The sequence below is a fragment of the Phoca vitulina genome, unplaced genomic scaffold, assembly GCF_004348235.1.
Source record: "Phoca vitulina isolate PV1807 unplaced genomic scaffold, GSC_HSeal_1.0 scaffold25, whole genome shotgun sequence".
Taxonomy (NCBI): domain Eukaryota; kingdom Metazoa; phylum Chordata; class Mammalia; order Carnivora; family Phocidae; genus Phoca; species Phoca vitulina.
The window spans coordinates 40,790,457-40,796,456 of record NW_022589728.1 but is presented as its reverse complement, the minus strand read 5'-3'; the positions used below and the strand labels follow the sequence as shown (position 1 = coordinate 40,796,456).

At 44.0% G+C, this 6,000-nt stretch overlaps 1 pseudogene; it reads left to right on the top strand.

The window, feature by feature from the left end:
- Positions 1 to 1,023: 1,023 nt before the first annotated feature.
- On the top strand, positions 1,024 to 1,285 carry LOC116642922 (annotated as a pseudogene).
- Positions 1,286 to 6,000: the final 4,715 nt, after the last annotated feature.

Here is a 6,000-nt window from a genome sequence, read left to right as displayed (position 1 = left end):
CTACTCAGAACCTTGAAACTGGGCAGGAAGATTGTTACCAGTTAGGGGCCTAGCTTGGTTGCTGTGGCAAAGGCCAAGTACCAGTGGCTTTGACGAGAGGGACGTTTTTGTGGCGGACGGTGGTGAAAGAGCGTCGGAGAGACGGTTCTGAGGAAGACTCGACCTGCTGCCGCTGCCGGCTTTGAAAATAGAAGAAGGGAACCACAGGCCAAGGAACCGGGGAGCCTCCAGAAGCTGCAAAGGGCAAGAAAACAGATTCTCCCCACGAACGTCCAGGAAGGAACGAGGCCTGTCAGCATTTCAGCTTTAGCCCCTGAGACCTGTGCCCCACTTCTGACCCGTAGAACCTGAAGATAATAAACTTGTGTTGTCTTAAGCCACTTAATTTGTGTTAATATTCAGCAGCAGTAGGGCACTAGTAAAGATTTTGGTACCTGAGAGTGGGATGCTGCTGGAACCAATACCTAAAAATGTGGAAATAGCTTTGGAATTGAGCAGAGGGCAGAGGCGGGAAGAATATTGAGGCGGCTGGGATTGCTTTAGACGTACTGATGGTAGGAATACGGATGCTAAAGTCTCTGCTGATGAGGGCTCAGGAGAATCATCTTAGAGAATACCTGCATGGTTGTAAACAGACTGCTAATAGGAATCTGGACTTAAAGGACACTTCTGGTGAGGATTCAGAGGGAGGCTGAAGAACACGTTGTTGGAAACTGGAGGAAAGCGGATCCCTGTTATCTAGTAGCAGGGAGGTTAGCAGGACCGTGACCTGCATTTCTGTGGAAAGCAGAACTTGTAAATGATGAACTTGGATATTTAGCTGAGGAGATTTTTCTGCAGAGTGTTGAAGGTGCAGCCTAGTTTCTTTTTGCTGCTGATAGTAAAATGCAAGAAGAGAGAGATAATGGTTAAACAGAAAAGCCCCCAAGACTTGATGTTTTAAAAGGGAACTTTTCGAGCTTTGTGGCAGCTGGTTCCTGAGGGAGTTGGGTCCAGCAGAGTGAAGATTTAAATTCCAAGGTCATGGCAAAACATCTGAAGTTCATTGCCAGGACTGTGATGGTACAGAAGGGAACATAGAAGGTGCATACAGGACCCTAAACAGAATCCTCACCATGGATGGGCTCATCGAGGACATTAAGCGACGGCGGTACTATAAAAACCTTGTCGCCAACGACGACAGGAAAGCTACGAAATCTGTCGGTGGATCTACAACATGGAAATGGCTCGCAAGATCAACTTCTTGATGCGAAAGAATCGGCTGGATCCATGGCAGGCCTGCTGAGGCCTGTGGATAGTAGGCCCAGTATGAAAATCCCTATCCAGCTGTCTCCTTTCTTTCTCCAATCCCATTTTCTCTTACCTTTCTTATAATAAATTCAATCACGTATGTGCAAAAAAATAAATAAATAAATAAAAAATAAAAGGGAACTTTTCTTCTTATCCAGATTGCAAATGAGTGCTAAAATTGAGAGATTGATTGTTTGGAAAGCGTGCTCTTAAGAACAAGCTGAGGGTGTGGTTATATGACCCTTTGTTCATACCTCAGAAAGATCAAAAAGTCGGAGTATTCAGTCACACAAAAGGCTTAAGAGGAATGTCCCTCAGCCATTTCAGTGAAAGCAAAAACAGAGATGGGATTATCTAGCAAAGATCTGTGGACGAGCCTCTTGCCTAACAGAGTGAATCCCAGCGACAGATACGGGAGACTCCCATTGTTCTTGGCAATTTCATGCCTGTCGAGGTACTGTCGGCTGGGACTGAAAGGGACAGAATGCAAATGAGACAAGGCTGTTGGACCCCCAAGATGCTAGAGGTGGGAAACAGGCTGATAAAACCACTCAGCTGCAGGGGCGCCTGGGTGACTCAGTTAAGCATCGACTCTTGATTTCAACTCAGGTCATGATCTCAGGGTTGTGAGATTGAGCCCCGTATAGGGCTCCCTGCTGGGCGTGGAGCCAGCTTGGGATTCTCCCTCTTCCTCTCCCTCTGCCCCTCCCCCACTCCATCTCTCTCTCTAAAACAAAACTACTCAACTGTAAACACGGATTGCCTTTCAAGAAAAGGGAAGGGCACGTAGAAGGATCTGAGTTCCTTTCCTAGACAGACTTCGAGTGTGAAGAGCTCCAAGTACGCCTGCATTCTTCTGGTAATGGATTGACGCCTGCATTCTTTTGGTACTGGATTGTGGTCATATGGTGCTTCCAGATGTTGTAAAACAGAACATCAGTTATATTTACAAGCAGTTTATATAATCATATCTAGAAGGATTCGTGTTATTTTGATGGTGCTAGAAACTGGTATGGAGAACGAGCACATTTTTTCAAGGAGATGTCAAAATTAGCCTCATCCAAGCTTAGTTATTTGCAGGAAACAAGTTTTCATGCCAATGGAAGTAGAAAAAAGGGAAATACAATGGCTTAAGAATAGAGTTGATCAAGATGTTAGTACCATAGTTTTAAAAAGTACTGGCAGTTTTCATTTTGAACTTTTCTTTCACCTAGCTGGCAACTGATGGGCTGTATTTCCAAAGACTTGTGTATTCATTGAACAGCAGACTTGAAATATCTTCTGTGTCTGCCAAACTTCATACTAGGTGCTGGGGAGGCTAGAGCGCATAAGATATGTCCCTCTTGTGCAAACTGTAATAAATAGCTACAAATTCCTCCCATCTCTGTGTCCTTTTCCCTTAGCAAGGTGACTTTGCCTCTCCTTTCTTCAATAGGTGAAGTCTATTTTCCACCATTTTGAATGTGGCTTGATCTTGTTCCTCACTTTCTCCAGTGGAATGTGGCAAGAGAGACATTTGTGGGAGTTCTCAGCTATGAGAATTCCAGGTCTTGCAGCCTCTGGTCTTGCTTTCTTGGAATTGTGCTCCTGCTATGGGAAGAAGCCAACGCCAGCCTCCTTGGTAGTGAGATACCACATGGAGACAGAGAGTAGCCCAGCTGAGAGCCAACACTAACTTCCAGTCATATGAGGGAGGCCATTTTGGATCATCTAGTCCTGGCTGAATTGCCAGCTGATAGTTGTGACATGAGTAAGCCCAAATGAGGCCAAGAAAAGAATCACCCATCTGATTCTAGCCCAAGCTGAAGACCCAAAGTATAGTGAGCTATAAATTATAGTTGTTTTAAGCCACTAAAGTTTTGAGGTGGTTTGTAACATCATAATATATAACTGCCATTGAGGGGCTCACTGTCTAGTGAGTGTATTTCCAATGGTTTTTTTCATTCTAAAAGATTTACCTAGGAAATGTATATTTAGGTTTGTGGTAATTCCACTCATTGGGTTTCTTACATTCACATATTATATGTTGTCTCTTTGTCCTTTAGTCCAGATTGTCTGGATATCATGTGCTACATTTGGATTTTGTTAATAAGGATTTATTCAATTTTGGATCCACTGTCTTAAGGGAAATTACGTTGGACTCCTTGGCAAAATTTGTTTTATACTAAACCGAGAGGGAGGGAACTGTGTCAGGGAGGGAATATCTAAACTGGATTTGGGTTCATTGCAAGAAACAGGGCTGTAGTTCTTGGATAGGTCACTTCTCTTGCCTTCTGAGCCTGAGTATTCTAGAGTCCTTCCTCGGGGCTTGAGCATGAGAGTAATTCTGACCTCCTTATGGAAAGAGTGTATGAAGCTGGATCTTGCTCTTGTGCTCCACTACCAGTTAAAATAGTACTTTACATTTCAGGGATGCAAATGAGCTCCCCCCACCCCAAACAAATCTTAAGTTTGCCCGACATGGAGGAGAGATTGTTCTGCTGTGGTTGTCAGTCACTAAAACTCACCATACCCTAAGGGAGTTTTCCCTAGTAAGAAACCCCATCTGGGCTGGCATGTGAGTTTGTCTCTAGTGGTAGGTAAGAGAACTTCCTGTTGGTAGGGCATCCCTTCTTTGGTATAGAGATGCGCTCATCAGTGACTGGATGCTTTAGGTTATAAATGAATGGGAAGCTGAGCTTGTATCTAGGAGATCAAAATATTTAGGATCTTTTATGCAACATGAGGTGTCTTTTTCTTAATTTCCAATTGGTTCTCAGTGATATATTCTTTCCTCTTACTTCATGTTTGCATGATACATTTCCCCCTAATTTATGACAAGAATTGAGGCACTGTAACATTTAATATTAATTGGCTCATATTTCTCAGTACAGGGCAGGAGAGAGAAATACTGCTTGTCTGTACTTGTTTAAATAAGCAGTTTACAGAGGATTTTACAAGAAGAATTGCAATCTTACCACCAAGATCATGAGGCCTTAGTCACCGAGAAGCTATGTAGCAGTCTTAAATGATTTTGCAATGTGAGAGTTTTTTGCTCTAATCTATCAATTACTTACCCTATTACACTTTCAGGTTCTCAGAAGTAGGTATCTGAGGAGAAGAAGGCTTATTAAAATACCAGTTGAGGATACAATAGTACACTGAATAGAAGGTTGATTTTATTAAATATCTAAGAAATGCCAAAGGAGCTCATTTTATGTCCAGAGAGTATTCGGAGACAGGATATGTCTTTTATGATTTCAGTGCTAGAAGTTCATGACATTTTTTGAGGAAAACTGACAGGCCCAGAGCTCTTTTCTGGGAAAAGCAGAAGCAGACAGTTCCTTATTTTTGGTTTCTATTCTGTAGCCTGTAACCCTACTACCCTGGCCACTCTGATGGGACCAGGGATTGATGGACTGATGGGTTGACAACTGACCCAAAGAGAGTTACATGTCAGTTGAGATCCAATCCAATATACTTTTGGGGAGAGGAAATCCCATTCACTCAGAGAGATGATGGCGGTAAAGTGGGACAGAAGCCAAGAGACATGGAGACAGGCAGTCAGGAGAAGACACAGAACAGTTAGCTAGAGGTGAGCAGAAGCCATGAGGTAGAAAATAAGGGAGGGGAGAAACTTAGTGAATGTAGACATTATCAGCCTGGGTCACTATAAACCAGTGCCCCAGGACAAGGCCCAAGGGAAGCCTCTTGTGGAGAGATGACAGGATAGCCAGGGACTAGTAGAGGATTAGTAGACACTTTCTGCAGTGTCGCGCAGTTCGCAGCAGCCCCTTTCGTTTGAGAATGACCTTCTTTCACACTCTTACCACTCTCCTGTGGCAGTCAGGCTCGTGCTCCTTAGCCCCGCCTTCCAGGCCTCACTGGATTGGGCCACGGGTGGTAGTTTCGTCCAAGCTGAACCAATCAAACGGTCTTTCCTGGCACTTCAGAATTGGGACTCAGAGATCGTCCGTCTGTCTCAGCCTGTGGCTGGAGCAAGGGGACATAGAGCTATGGCATGAGAAGACGAAGCTGGTATGTGGAGAGAAAAGAGAGAAACAGATGGGTAGTGAGAAGTAGATATGGAGAGGCCACGTGGAGAGAGGGAGGGAGACAGTACGGGAGTCTTGGCTTCTGCTAGCTTTCCATTTCCTGGTTCTGATCCCGCAAAGAAGTTCCTTAGGGCCTCAAGATCCTTGTATTTTTACAATGTATACCACCATTTTTTTTTTTTTTTTTAATTAAGGTGGTTTGGCGTAGTGTCCAGTGCTGTCAATGAAGAGTCTCCATGAGAACATAGAGCCGGTGTGGTAACCTGTATGAAATTTGTGTTCTCTCTGAAGTCCAGCAGGGCATCTGTCAAGATGGTTTCTTGTGTCTCTTCCTGTAAGCTCCCAGCAAAGTATCTCATATTCTTGCAATCTAGAGGGGACTAACAGGCATACCTGGAGAATCTGACGTAAGAATGGGGTGTGGAACTAAATGGAGTTAGATCTTCAAACGCCAAATACCAATTTCTGTTTGAGAATATTTCTGCAATTTTCTCTTCTCATTACCCCTTACTTTGTATATGTTTGTTTGGGGAGAGCAGAGACTATCTCAGTGCAGTAGGAATGGGGGGACCCATGCTGAATTTCTCAGGTTCAGGGATTCCCCATTTGAAGTCTTCCTTCCTTCTGTCAGAACAGATGGGCAGGATTTGGGATTCTTGGTGAACAGCGGCTTCAG